The 15,929-nt window shown below is 40.7% G+C and overlaps 1 pseudogene; it reads right to left on the bottom strand.

Annotated features, from left to right (window-relative positions):
• Window positions 1-13,338: 13,338 nt before the first annotated feature.
• Window positions 13,339-14,988, bottom strand: LOC142841711 (E3 ubiquitin-protein ligase RLIM pseudogene; annotated as a pseudogene).
• Between the last annotated feature and the right edge of the window lie 941 nt (window positions 14,989-15,929).

Genomic DNA, 15,929 nt, shown 5'->3' with positions numbered 1-15,929 from the left:
GGGGCCTGGCTGTAATTTCTAGAATCTAAACTTCCAAACCAAACACACACACACACACACACACACACACACACACACACACACACACACACAAGGCTAGGCTATTATAGATATGGAAGTGATAAGAGTTTGAACATTGTGATCCAATATTCATTGCTTTCTGGGGTTACTAGAAGTTATCAAATGTCCTCTTTTCAAAAACATACTTTTAAGAAACTTTCAGTATTGACTTTGTAAATGGAAAATGAAAAGTAGTCATTACTGATTTACAGTTTCAATCAAGTTTATGAACTACCACTTTAGAAATGCTCTTTGATCTAGATTTCTATTCCTACTCTAGATAGGAGTCAGATAGAGTTCATTCAGTGGTTTCCATTTGTCTAATAATGGATATAACACTGGGCAAGAGGCAAGAGATGTTCACCTATGTCATCTTCTTTAGATTCTCTAACAAGGAATTCAGCCAATCATTTAGTTCTGTTCAGCTAATACTAAAGCACTAACAGAATGTGAGCAGTAAATTCATTATTAAGGCACCAGGAACAGCAAGTACTGTAGCTTATCAAGGAGCCCAAGAGCCCTGAGCCCTACCCTTGAAATTATCATAGACCTCCCATCCTCATCAGCCCCAATTAAACATGTGTGACTTCAAGCATTTACATTAGATGGAAATTTTAAAATAATTATTTCGTTTTCTTTTTACTTTAGCTATTGGTTTTTCTTCAACTATATTCTGCCATTTTCTTCTGCAAAGATCAGCATTCCTCAACATTTAAGGATAAATGTGTTCTTGTGGGTTGAACATGTAAACAAGTCACCATTTATATCATTGATGCTTGGGAAAGTAGGGTTTGAATTGAAGGAAAAATATGAACACATTTTATTTTAGAACTGGATCTACCTGCAAACTTGAAATTGTTTGCATCTTATTTTCCTCCTATTGGGTTTCTTGATCCAGATTTGATATTGCGAGTATGTACCTGGTCTAACTGTAACTTCTTCTGCCATGTTTGCTTGATATCCCTGGAAGGGCTGCTCTTTTCTGAAGGGAAACAGAGGAGTGGATCTGGAGGATAGGGCTGGTAGGGGAGAACTGGGATCAGTGGAGAGAGTGGAAAATGTGGTGCAGATGTAATGTAGGAGAGAATAATAATGAGAAGGAGGAGAAGGAAGAAGAAGAAGAAGAAGAGGAAGAAGGAGGAGGAGGAAGAAGAACAGGAAGAGGAGGAGGAGGTACCAGTGCACATAGAAGAGAAAAGCAGTGAGATCTGCTTGAGACTACATTCCTAATAGGTTGGCTGACAATTTTTCAGTTTTGGGTGCTGGGTATCAAGACTGGAGCCTTTCCTCTGCTGGGAAAAAGCTGAATGACTGAGCTACAGCCCTGGTCCCTGATCATCTCTTTGAGGTCTCTTAAATCATTCCAAGATATAACTCTTGTGATAGACAGCTATTAGCATGGTGCTGAAGTCACAGGCATCTGAGCTAACCTGAGCACATTCCTTGAAATGGGTGATCTCTCTATCTGAAATAGGTTGAACTAGGTTCTACTATTCTTCAACCATTGTGATAACTGCAATTGTCCCTAAATCAGTGGGAAAATAGTCATATTCTTATGTCATTGCTCGCTTGAGTTCATGGAAAGCACTTTTCTGGCTTTAGTAAAAGATATCTATATTAGTTACTTTTCTATTGTCATGCTAAAATGCCATGACTAAGAGCACTTAGAGAAAAAACTTAGGATTTTTTGGGAATATAGTCCCAGAGATAATTTGCTGTAGGGTAATGCTTTTGTACACCATAAATATTTGTCATTCATATTGGTTTAATAAAATTCAGATTGGCTAGTAGCCAGATAGGTAATATAGGTGGGTAACAAGACCAAGAGAATTCTGGAAAAAGGAAAAGCCAGACACAGTCACCACCCAGATGTAGAGGAAGCAAAATGAGAATGCCTCACTGAATAAGGTACCAAGCCACATGACTAAACACAGATAAGAATTACAGGTTAATTTAAGATGTAAGAGCTAGATAGAAATATGTCTGGGCTATTGGTCAAACAATATACTAATTAATATAGTTTCTGTGTGATTATTCAGGTCTAGGTAGCCAGGAAGCAAAAACGCAGTCTCCACTAGCAAGGGTGGAGTGAAGGCATGGTGGCAACAGCAGCAGCCGGCAGCTCATACATTGAACCACAGGTGTGAAGCAGACAGAACAGTCTGGACAGAAGTGGCAAGAGTCTTTGAAACCTCAAAACCTTATTCCAGTAACATACTTAATCCCTCAGCAAGGCCACACATCCCAAGTCTGCTAAAACGGGGCCATCCATTGAGACCAAAGTATTCAAATGCCTGAGCCTATGGTGGATAACTCATTCTAATCGCCAGAATAACGTAGCTTCCTAAGGAAACCAGTTTGTTTTCTTTAAAAAAAAAGAATAAGACGAAAGAAAACTTCTAAAAGTAAGACCAGATTTCCCAACAAATAATTTTTTTGTTTGATTTGTCATTTTGCCTGTAGCCCCTTAAATTTTCTCAGTTGAATTTTGGGAGATTTATGATTTGTTCCTTTTTGCATTATTTTTTAAAGATATGATTCATGGTAGTCAGAGGAAAATCACATTTCAGAAGGTAGAAATTTTAAATAGTAAAACCTATCACCCAAATTATCGTAACAGAGTTACTAAACTCACAAGATAAAACTTTCTCAGATAGCCCCTACAGCCAAAATATTATCTTTGCTGTGCCTCACTAAAACCATCCATCTTCTTTTGTGCTGAATACTTGATGGGTGTAGGGCGTTATTTACTGGGACAATATGCTATTGTATTCACTTGTCCGATATGCAGAAGATCATGTTATTCGAGGTCTTTGGCAATGTGGCAGGTGTAGCAGAGATAGCGTAGGCAGAATTGTCCAACAAAGAGAAAGCAAAATCAGGCATGCTTGTGAGTATATCACAGAGCCAAGCCAAGAAAGGTGATGGCCTTCCTAGAAGCTCTGAAACCATAGAAACTGGTGTTGTTTAGTCACATTTTCTTGAATGCACCCTTTAATGATGATGTTAGTTAATAGGTTGTGGGGACGGAGATTCTCCGGAGAGTCCGAGATCTGACTCCCAACCCTATGAGATAAGGCTGAATTGGTCTGAAAGATGTGGAGAAATGGAGTGGCCCTCAGTACAGTCACAGTTACTAAGAAGGTAAATTGAAAACGGAAGAAGTACAGAAATACATGAAGCAATATAAACCCAGAGTTTGATTATTCTTTCTGATTAAATATTTAATAGAAGATTTATTCCAAGAATTACTTAAGTCTCCATGATCAGAAATGTTCTTTCCAATTCCCCAGACCAAATGATGCCTAGTGATACAATGAGATTTGTGATTGTCTTTCAATTAGAATGTATTTGCCTTGCTCTTTATAAAATCTTGCTGGAGCAGGCATTTAGAGTCACTCAAAGTGTCTTTGCTTTAAAAGAAAACATGAACGGAATTTGCTGCCTAATTAATACAGCTTTGAAGGACTTTCCCCAGAAATTCACACTAGAAAATATCTTCTGGATCAAAGTCAATGCTGGAGTGCCCGTCTGTCTGCAGCTCAAGTGTTTTCAGCTTTGCTTGGTTCCTAATTGATCTGGCTTTGCCTTCTCTAAGATAATAAGCTCTGGTGCATTGTTGACTTGCTAAAAGGAGAGACTCCTGTGCTGTTATCTAGACAACCAATCTAATACAGTCACTATTTTCTCTCAGGGCTTTAACACCCCTGCATTGTGTGTGTGTGTGTGTGTGTGTGTGTGTGTGTGTGTGTGTGTGCCCATGCAAGCGTGTGCCATCTGACCAGAGTTTTAAGGACAAGAAGAGCTAAAAGAAACTCCAAACCACAGTTTAATGAACTGTCTCTCGCTTCAGATTAAGAACATGCATACTTCGTAATACTTTTCAAAACCTCAAAAAGAATTGTGAGCAGAGTTCATATGTTTTGCCACCAGCAGGCGCCAGATATACATGGAGAAACTGCAAGCATATCCAATCTGTCACAGGATAGCTATGAATCTTGTCCACGAAGTTAGAGATGGCATCATGTACAATGTTAATACATGTATATATACCAACGTATGTATATTTGTGTTTGATTATACATATTAACATGTGCACATATATATTACCATATCAATATACATACTCATAAATATATTATTAATTCATACAATACATAGATATAAATGTATACACATGTTTGTATGTACACATATATCATATACATATACACACACAGATAAACTTAAGGAATTTAAAAAGCAGCTTTCCTTTGCAGGTGTGATAAAAAATACTAATTTTTACTAATGTTGAGCTTCTTATTTGTATTTTGTATTTTCCGGTTTGGTTTATAACAAAGAGAGTTTGATTTGATTGGGCATATTTTGATACCAGTATCTCAGGTAGGAAGGGACTGCTTTACTTCATAGAGAAATAAGAGGAATAAGGACAATGACTCATTGCTATCCTACATTTACTGTGCACCAGACACTGTGCAATGTGACAAATTCCACATCTCATTTATCTCTCAGACAATATTTTTAGAAGGTCCCCACTATTTTTATTTTACCATTTAACCAATAAAAATACTCAGCCATAGAGGTTAGGTATTGTGCCAAAGGAGATTGTAAGCGAGAAAAGAGACACCACAAATAAGCATTGTTTGAACACAGTCTGGACTTTAATGGGATACCACATCACATTATAAATTTTCGTCATCCTACAAATTCTCTACTGCCTTTAGTCCCAGCACTTGGGAGAGAGGCAGGCAGATGGCTGTGAGTTTGAGGCCAGCCTGGTCTACGGAGTGAGTTCTAGGACAGCCAAGAAACCCTGTCTTGAAAAAACAACAACAACAAAGCAAACAAAAGGAAACAAAAGTGAAGAATCAAAGAGATGGTCTGGACTGTACATGACTGGGCTTTGGATTAAAATCAGACTGGTCCTATGCATGATTCTTGTTTGTAATTACAGCTTCCAATTAAATGGGACAAAAAATTCAAAGAAACAAATAAAACAGGACTTAAAACTCTGTGTGGTTGGTGATAGTGTGTATTGGGAGAGTGTCTCTTTCCAGAAGGGTAAAAGTATATGGGAGGGGGCTTAAACTGTCTATATCAGTCAGGGTTCTCTAGAGGAGAACTGAGAGAATGTATACAGCAGTAACTTATAGGCTATGGTTTAGCTAGTCCAACAAGTGCTGTTTTCTGACAGAAGTTCCAAGAATCTAATAGTTCAGCCCACGAGGATGGATGTCTCAGCTGGTCTTGAATATACATCGACATACTGAAGAAGGTGGGTCTTCTTACTGCAAATAATCTGATTTAGAAAAATCCCTCACAGGTGTGTGCAGCTCCTTGGGTTTTTAGTTCATTCCAGATGTAAACAAGTTGAAAACCAAATAGCTGTCACACCATCATTTAGATTCTGTCAAAGAGGTCAGAAACACAGTGCCTCAGCCATCAGGGATATTCAGTCTTTAGTACTAGAAACAGAAGTATTGACACCTTAGCAAAGCAGAAGACTCCATCCAGTGTGAGACACCAAAACAGAGAGACAAACAACAAACAAAACCATACCTTGTGGCCTGTTTCAGTGCTGGGATGAAATATCAGAGGGACAAAGGCAGGGACAGATGCCTTTCTTGACTACTAATGACAAAGGCTTACAGGAATAAAGGAATTGACAATAAAGCTCCCAGTTATGTTTGTGACTGAAGATTAAAAGTGATTGTAACAACCCATAGTACCCAGGAGTTCTATACTGGAAAAAGCAACTATCACCAACCCCCTTCCCTCAATGTTTAAGTCTTTAAAGACACAATCAAACAAAATTTTGATTGTTTTTGTTGTCGCATTTAACCCTAAACTACTAAAGTAGAGTTTATCTTGCTTGATGGTACTTTATTGATTTACTTATTTTTGGTTTTTCAAGACTGTTTTTTAAGCCCTCGCTGACCTGGAACTAACTTTGTAGACCAGGCTGCCTCAAACTCACAGAGATATACCTGCCTCTGCCCAGCATAAGTCCAAACTAGTTTCTCTGAATGTGAGTGACAGTTGTACATCTGGGGCCTACTGGGGGTGGGTGGAGTCCCCGGCAGTGGCACCAGGATTTATCCCTACTACTTCTACTGGATCTTTGAAACCCATTCTCTTTGGGTGGATACCTTGCTCAGCCTAGGTATAGTAGGGAGTGCCTTGGTCCTTTCTCAAAGCAATGTGCTGTACCCTCTGAGGTATGGATGAGGGTAGGGTGGGGGGAAGGTGGAGGGAATTGGAGGAAGAGAGGGAGATGGAACTGGTATTGATATGTAAAATAAAAAAGATTGTTTGTTTTCTTTTTAAAAAATGAATCAAGTTAGAAAAATAATAAAATGTGTGAAGAGAGAATGAAAAAATTCTCATTAAACATTTTTGTTGAACTTGAAATTTCATTTTTATTATTTTTAATCATATGAGAGTATGCGTGTCTGTTTGGGGAGTAGATATGTGTGCATGAATGTAGTTGCCTATGGAGGCCAGAAGAGGCTGCCTGATTCCCTGCAGTTGGAGTTACAGACAGTTGCAAAGGCATCTGACATGGATGCTCAGAATCAAACCGCAACCCCCTGCTAGAGGTATGTGCCTTTCATGACTAATCTCTCCAGCCCCTGTTTACTGATATTTTAATTTCAGGTATTTCCTATTTGTTGGTTGTAGGAAATATGATGATTATTACACTTTCCTATGTTGTATTATATCTTTTTTTCAGAGAGTTAAAGATTGCTTCCCTTTTCACTAGTTTAGTGCTGGTGTGTGTGTGTGTGTGTGTGTGTGTGTGTGTGTGTGTGCATGTGTATCTGTGCATCTGCCTTTCATTAGTAGTCTGACCTAAAAGGAGCCTGTGCTGGCTAGTTTTATGTCAACTGGACACAAGCTATAGTCATCTGAGAAGAGAAAGCCTCAATTTAAAAAATTCCTCAAAGATCAGGCTGGAGGCAATCCTGTAGGGCATTTTCCTAATTAGTAAATGGTGTAGGAGGGCCCAGCCTATTATGGGTGGTGCCACCCTGGGCGAGTGGTCCTAGTTTCTGTAAGCAAGAGGACTGAACAAGGCGTGAGAAGCAAGCCACTAAACAGTACTTCTCTAGGGCTTCTGTTCCAGTTTCTGCCTCCAGGCTCCTGCCCTGCTTGAGTTCTGGTCTTACCTGCTCTCAATGATGAAGTAATATATGGAAATGTAAGTGAAATGAACCCTTTCTTCCTCAAGTTGCTTTTGCTATGGTGTTTCAACAATGTCATAGTAACCCTAACTAAAACAGACTCTAAAGCGCTTCCCAATATGGACCATGGCCCAGGTAATTTGAAGGTTTCATCCTTCCCGACCCCTGAAGTCATCTTCCCAGACCCCTCCAGTCACTGTCTCTACTCCACAACATAGCTGTTTTCCTGACATTCCCTCTCACCCACTTCCTGGGAGTTTTCTTTTATCCAGCTGTGGCGATGCAATATTTTGAAACTACCGCATGCATTCTGAGAATGGACCTTCTGCTGGACCCCATGAGCAGAGTTAATAATACACCTTGAGGTCACCGAACACTTAAGAATGCTAGCCTACTGTGTAGTCAGACTGTTTGCTCGGCCTGCCTTTAAGAGAACTATGTTGCAACTGACATTACTTGCCTTGGATTTCTCATGTAATCAACTTTTACAACCTAAGCTGATGCAGACCTAGTCTTAAACTATATTCTCTTCCGCGCCCCTGTCCCTGAACAATGCATGTGTAAAGCATTTGCTGAAAGAGGCAATTACAGAGGTTGAGAACAAGCTTCTAAAATCTATCAGATATCAGAAGCATCCATTTAACGACATTGGCTGATAAAAATGCTGTTTGAAGTACTGCTTATTCAGTGGGTCAGTTGGAATCAGTTGGAGCCAGTAGCTTAATCCCTTGTTAAAATTAAAAAAAAACAACTCTGTTAAAGATTTCTGTAAAGTTTCCCATTCCTTCCCTATGTGATGTTCTTTGCGCTGTTCAGGAAATACAGAACACAGCCACCTGTGAGGAGCAGACATACACAGTCACAGGCAGACAGACATACATGACACACAGAAGATCCAGTCACACTCAAACACGGGGACTGACGGATTCACAAGTACAGGTCAGCAGAGGACAGAAGACACAGGAAGTCGGGGATAAATCTAAATAGACAGAGGACAGAAGATGCAAAAAGTAGGGAATTCAAATCTGAATAGACAGAGGACAGAAGACAGAGGAAGTAGGGAATTCAAATCTGAACTTGCTCTTGGTGAAATGAGCACAAGGAAGAATGCTTTCTTTTCTTATTGGGACACTGATGTATCATTGGTAACTTGGAGCTAATCACTAATGTTCGAAATCCATGAATCCAGTCTCTCATATTAGAAGCTCTGTTTCCTAGGTCCTCTAACCACTCCTTTGTCTAATCGAGCAAAGACTCCACTGAAGTCTCTGCTAGTCTAAAATTTTGTGATAATGTGCCTCCACATGCCACACAGTCAGTCCACTGGGTATTGAGTGGACTCGAAGTGGAAACATTTCCTTTGTGAGTAAAATCTTTTTTATCTCTTTAATTATTCCCCTGTGTTTTATCATGTTCTACTTTGGGAAACTCACAGATCATTTTGGCTCTCTAATTCTCATATTTTGATCTCTTCTCTTCCCTTTTGTACTGTATTCTGAGAACTAGATGTAAATGTATCATCTACTGAATTTAAATAAACAAAACAAACAAACAAATCCTTCTCTTGTAATTTGAATTTTACAGAACAAGTTCTTGTTTTTAGAATGATCATTTTTGTATCGAGGATCAACATTTATTTCATGGAACTAATACATGTATGTGTCTCGCTAAGAACATTGATCTCTAAGTTATTCATGTCTAATTTCTGTTTCTTCCAAGTTCCTTGTTTCTGAGTTTATCTCTTTTGCTAAAGGCTTTTGTCCAATGCATCACTATTCTTAATAATTTACTTGTATTTCAAAGTGAAAAGTGTGTGTGTGTGTGTGTGTGTGTGTGTGTGTGTGTGTTGGGGCAGTGGTTAACTGGTGGGTCTTGCTTAGCCATTTCTTTGGAAGACCCTAAAACTTAGTATCAATATGTCTTTTGTTCCTAAGCCAATCAAATTCCCCTGGTGGGAATTTTCCAATTCTTTGTCCTAGGGATACATGTCTACCTTCTAGCATTAAAGCTGATAGGCAAGATGACTGTCAAAGGGTGTATTGAATCACCCTAGTCATCAGCTACTCAATAATATTCATCATTATCATTCTCAACCTTCATTGAGTAGTTACTTCACCAAACACAAGCATGCATGTATAAGTATGTTCTTTAGATCATTGTTAAACATGGGAAAAGTTTAAAGCACTCTATGTGTCCAAAATAAAACATTAATTATAAAGCCCATGGTATATCGCCACACTAAAATAGTAGGTAGGCATTATAGGCAGTCTAACGGCTCTGGTTATGGAGTTGAATACCTCCCCAAGAGCTACTTGACTTCGGATTTCAACTGAACTGATCTTACCTTTCACCTCCACTCCAACCACACACCAAAGTTGGATTAAAATAGAATAGAGGATGTCTATTGAGAATTGTAATGATGGGGAGGGTAGAAGATCTCTATCTCCACCTCCCTTCTCTTTGCCAAAGGAAGGTCTTGATGCCCTAGCAATTGTCTAGGAACTCAATTGAAGTACCTCTGTTGTAAAAGCATGTCCACTGTGGCCAGTTTCAAACCACCTATGTGGCATTACGCTAATGTATTTTCTGACATGTTCTCAGGTGGTTTCCTTGAGCTGTGGTGAGTTTACTTCAGTGCACCACTGGAAAAGTGGCCCTAGACTAGAATAGGAGTTATAGATGCAGCTCACCCACCCTGTTGGAGCACTGCAGTGATTCGACACATGCTCAGCCACTAGTTCTGTGCTGCAGAATGGCCATTTACTCTCTGGGGGTGGAGAACTCGAAAAAGGAGTGAACGATGGGATTGTCACTTAAAGCAGAAGCAAATGCTTCTTGAGCTTTTTTAATTTTTTTTAAGTTTTATTTACTGTGTATATAGTATTCTGCCTGCCTGCATGCCTATAGGCCAGAAGATAGCACAGATCTCATTACAGATGGTTGTGAGCCACCATGTGGTTGCTGGGAGTTAAACCTTTAGGAAAGCAGCCAGTGCTCTTAACCAAAGAGCCATCCCTCCAGCCTGCTCCTTGAGATTCTTATCCCTAAAAGATATAGAAACCAGAGTCTTGGTGGAGATAGGGAGCTTTGGTTTTCCACTCCTACCGCACCTAGCATTCAGAAAAGGCATCAAGTCCGACACAAAGAATCACAGCCATCAGAGTAATACGCAACAGGGAAATACAAGGGACAGGCCACATTTTGAGGTATTATTCTCCACTTTGTCCCTCTGTAGTCAGCTCCATTGCAAATTTGATAAGAAGTGGAAAGTGCCCCACTGGTTTTGCTCTTTTGTCCTTTGATTTCAAGGCCACAATGATAAAGGCCACCAAGTGTGTAATACAAAGAGCACAGAGAGAGTATAAAGAGGACAGTGGTGAATCAAACAGGAAATTAAAGTTGGAAATCAGAGCTAAGCCTGAGGAACCAGAACAGGGAGGTTGAGGGAAGGCCCACACCTTTAATTCCAGCTTGTGAGAGACTGAGTTTGGAAAACCGCTGCAAATATAGGCCAGCTTCTGATTCAACATTAGAGGCTGTGAACCAAAATACATAGCAACAGCAGCTAAAATGGACTTGTTTGAACATCTCGAAAAATACAATATTATGGATCGGAGATAGCATCAATGAGCTTGCAGCCACAGGAGAAAGAAACATAACAGGCCTTTTGAACAGATGAAAATGAAAATCATAGTGTATAGTTGTCTTGGAATGAAAAATGTATAGCTATTTAGAAATCTTCTCACTTAATCCATGGCCATATCACTCTGAACATGCCCGATCCCAAAAAGTAAGCAAGATCAGCCTGAGCAGGACTCAGATGGGAGACTCTTCTTCATTCTCTTTTTTGGAGGTATGAATTTTGGATTAAACAGATTAATATATAAATGTCCACGTTACTGAAGCAGACAAAAGTGATATAAGGAACAGACATGAAGATATAAAGTTTGAAGAAATGAATTTTCTGGTACATGCATAGTTTATGTTAACACAAGGTGTGGAAGCAAGCTAGCTTCAAGAATTCGCAGGGGACCATTCATGAGGAAGCCTTCCTCCAAAGAGAAATGTCAGGGTGGAAAGGAGGCAGCAGCTGTAATGGTTTTTCCCCAGGAATACTCTCAGCCTACTTGTTCTTTCGAATATGCAGAGAGAACATAGAGTGAAGCATAGTACAGAGTCTTAAAGTGGGAAACGGAAAAGGGATTGAAGTCATACAACAAAGGTTCCATGTCTTATTAATCTTCCTGAATAACTAGAAAGCTTGGTTTGAAAAGAGGGACAATGTTTTTCCATGATGTATCCACGAGCCAGAAACAGCTTGGCCTCCTGGAATTCTTAATATAAATTTTGCTTTTTCTCAACACTGCTATACAGGCATTGCTGGAAACAGCTTATTTAGCTTCAGTCACTGAAACCAATGATATTACCTTTGACAATGGATCTAAGTATCGAGGTAAGTTTTCTGTTTTTCGTTGAGGTCACAGCTGTTTTTATTTTTTTAAAGTGTGACTGGGAAACACTCTTTCCTCAGACCTTGCCAAGTGAAGCATGATACAGCAATGTACATTTAAAAACAGTTTTCTGAAAACCATTGACTAGGTAACTCAATTACAACACTGCTATTGATCATAAACATAGTGAACTGTACTGAAGGGGAAAAGCAGACACCCTCACATGTGTGCTCTCTGCCTGTTAGAAAGGTCCAGAGAGAATACTTGGGAGAGCAACAATCATAGTCGTTTTAAGACCCTAAGAGCTCTGCAAGCATGGCTTCCATGTCCTGCACACTGTTGGTAAGAGTGTGACAGGGAAGCCAGTCAGGAAAACATATCTTAAATAATCAACTAAGGCAGATTACAAATGATTTCCTTTCACAAAAGAATTAAGAACATCTCCTTCATCTGTTTAAAAAACAAGGTCAACTTCAATGGGACACTGCATTCTAGCAAACACTAATGGCCTTTAACCGTCATTTGCAACATTAGTCTCTTTATCATGAGGAGTTGGAGCACCGACTTAAAATCATAGAAGCAGGAGGTTAAATACAAAATGTGTAAATGAAAACCCTTCGTAAATATAAGACATTGCCAAAAGCAGAGAATACTGGGCACAGAAATAAAGTTTTTCCAGAAGAAAAAAAAACCCATTGCTTAAGGTAACAGAGCTAAGCATTTTCCTACCTTGGATGGATTCTGAAAATCACGTCCCTAAAGACTGAATATCTCCTGGCACATTTCCTTATCAATTCTAGGATCACCTTTTCCAACACTAGTTTGTGAGCCTCCTCCCTCTCCCCAATGCCACCTCCATTAACACAGTGGTGCAACTAACATGTTCTTTACAGGGAAAATGTTCAAATTTTCCAACACAGCTCTCTTCAGTGTTACTGCAAATAGCTTGATTTTTTTTTAACTTGTTCAACTTGGTTTTCAGCACTAATAAATCTCAACATTGTAACCTGCAAAAAATAAAAATAAAACACTGCAAACCACACTAGTAAGCAGATTTTAAAAAAAAGCATTTGAAATATTCAAGGAAAATCAAGATTTAGTACTTCCCCCTAGGCATTGAACAATGTAATCTCCCAACATTATTACTGCATGAAGTTCAAAGTAGGCCTTAAAGACAAAATCTTTCTGTAATAAAGAAAAAGTGCAAAGTAACAAAATGAATTGTAAAGTCTTTTGCAAGAATAGGAGTTTGGACACTGGTGAGGAAAATGATTTTCATCCTTCCTTGTACACCTGACACCTATACGAACAAACTTATCGATAATGTCTGCAACACTAGTAATATATAATAGTCATTTACTTGGTCAAATAAAAAAGCAACTCCCACTAAAATTACTTGTATTCATCCTACAGAATCTAAGAGATAGGAGTGCTATTCAAAAGTGTTCACATGCACGTCGCGTCTGAAATATTCTTTCTATTCTGAAAGAGAAACTAGAGAAAAGTCACGATTCCCTCAGAAAGCAATGACTCGATGCAGGTTGTGACTTTATATTAAAGCTCCGCACAAAAACATGGAGATAAAGGAAGCGATTTCCATTTGCCGGTCACTATTCCAGCAACACAGCTTCAAGAGTTCTGTTTCAGGAAGAAAAGACGACCCTGCGACAAATGGGACAGCTGTTATTCTCCCATAACCAGCGGTTGATGCAGTGGACGTGGTACTCATGGGAGCAAGGTAGCACACGAAGTTTGTCGCCTTCCGTATATTCAGTAATGCAAATAGTACATGTCTTCAATGTGTCGTTTTCACCAAAATTTCTCGTTGCCAAGTTTTTAATCTGGACCTTGGTGGGTCCTCTAGTTAGGTGGTTGTCATTAAAGGGGTAAAGTCGGGTTGCTTCAATACCTCCTTCAAACATCTGTGAGATACTTTCTGAATATTGATCAATGGAACTGAAGCCAGGGTTGTAGCTGGGGATGGAAGCAGAGTTGTTACCACCAGAGTTCCCTCTTCCACTCCAGGGAAGCTCACCAAAAGCTGTTGTTCTCTGCCTTAACCTGGTTTGAATCGGAAGAGATGTAGTTTCCCTTGATCCACTATTGAAGATTGTAAGAGTGGAAAACCTGGGAGTACTCACAGAGGTTCTCCCAGCTGCACGTTCAGAAAGTGTAAAGGTGCCTATCAAACCTCCAGGGTCACTTTCATAAGTGACCGTGTTGTTTGGGATCTGAGACCTTGACCGAGTTCTGCTAGCTATGCCATCTCTCTGCCGGTCTTCTGCCAGCAGATCTCTTCTGACTCTAAGGTCTCTGGTTGGAGGTCTTTGACCAGATCCTGCCGCTTCACCATTGGTATCTGTGTCTGAAGAGCTTGTCCCTTGAGCGGCAGAATTTCTTGACCCAGCCGCCACAAAACGAGCTCTACCTAGCAAGTCAGGTCCAGTTATCTGGTGTCTCAAAGTCCCATGGTGAGGGGCTCTAGAACTTCCCTCGATCTCGTTTACCAAAGGCTGCTCAAAAGTCTGAGATGAGATGCTATGATGAGATCTTCGTGGAATTTCATTTGCTGGGCGCAGAGAAGACCTACTTCTTTGAGCTCTGGCTCTGGTTCTTCGCTGGTGTTCTGGTTTCGGGCTTCTTGCCCTCCTCCGACCTCTGGTGGATGGCACATCTGTTAATGCTTCAGCAGAACTGTGTTCTGACCTAGGTGTTCTGGCAGATGATGTCTCAGATGCTGAATTTTCCACTTGCCTTTGGAGGCTGCGATCCATGTTTTCTACACTAAGACGTGTAGCAGATGGTTCATTTTCATTCTCTGAGGTTTGGCTTCCATTATTACGGTTAACATTAGTCTCTAAACTGAATCTGAAATCACCACTGTTTGGATTAGTGTGGCTCACTGCCCTCCCGGACTGCTTTCCTCTCTGACCACTTCTTGTTGTATTGCCAGTCTGTCTGACAGAGCTAAGCCAATCTATTACGGAGTCACCAATGGACTCGTCATCTGAAGAGTCTCCATTTTCTTCTGAGCTCTGCGGCGGCGGCAGAGGCAGCCCCTCTTTAACTTGCTGTAGTCTTCTGAAGAGCTCCTCCCCAGTACTTTGACCTGGGGTGCCTAGCAAATGGTTGTCTCTCAGAAGTCGATAGTCTTCTCCGCTCAGATTATTTACAAATCGATGGAAAGCTTCTTCCCGATCCAAGCGATCCACTAGCCTTCTGCGCTGTGCTGCAGATTGGTCATTTCCTTGATCGCTAGAATCTGAGTTTTCCATCTTGATGAACAAGTGGACGATTATCTGTCTGTTATGACATAGTACTGAAATCCAATCAACTGGACCTTCAGTTTTCTTCGCTAGGCTTCGGGGGTCCGCGCAGGAGGGGACTGGCTGGGCTCTGCCACCTCAGCTGCCTTTGAGGCCGCCTAAGCTCTGCCGAGTGTCTGCCTCCTGCTCTCTAGCAGGCCTCAGAATGCCTGGAAGGGACCCGCCTCTAGCCCAGCGCCTGCCCATTCTGAGACGTTGCTCCAGCAACCATTACCTTCCCCATTGTTACCTAGCAGTGACAGAAATCCACTCAAGATAACTTTTCTTAAAGTCACCCCACATTACCTATTGAATGTATTTCAGGTCCCCTTTCTCAGCGACTCCACAGGACTCAAGAAGTCCTATTCAGAAAGCAGATGGTTCAGCCAAAGCGTACCAGGTGGGCCTGGGGAAGAATGACTGGTAGTCCTACTCGTAGGACAAACCCGCTCTTCTTGCAAGGCTGGCATCACGCTGGGGAATTTAGTGAGATAGTGACTGCTTCATGATAGGTTGGCATCACACAGGATGTTCATTGTGCCCTTCCCCAATCACAGTGGCTAGGTGCCATCATGAGAAGGAACCAAGTGTTTGACCTTCGTTACTCTGGATGTCATGAGTACTAGGATTACATCAGAGAGCCTGAGGACACCCTGATACAGCCCTTGAGTGGGAGATAGCTGTAGGCACTATTACAGAGAAAGGGGAAGCAGATATGGACATGCTGATCCTTTCAGGTTGGCATCTGATTAGGGTGCTAAGGGGAATGGTGGTTTCTAGCCCAGCCCTCCATGTAAGTGTAAGGAACTGTTACTGTCACCCGAGGAAGGCAGGAAGTTTGATTTCTAGAGGTACCTTTCTGCCATGCATTTCCCAACAGGCTGGATGGAAAACAGAAACTCAGACCCCCTCAGAATGCTTGATTTCCA

This window comes from Microtus pennsylvanicus, chromosome X (assembly GCF_037038515.1).
Source record: "Microtus pennsylvanicus isolate mMicPen1 chromosome X, mMicPen1.hap1, whole genome shotgun sequence".
Lineage (NCBI taxonomy): Eukaryota > Metazoa > Chordata > Mammalia > Rodentia > Cricetidae > Microtus > Microtus pennsylvanicus.
Note: the sequence above shows the minus strand (reverse complement) of the source record. Positions and strands in the feature narration are given on the sequence as shown.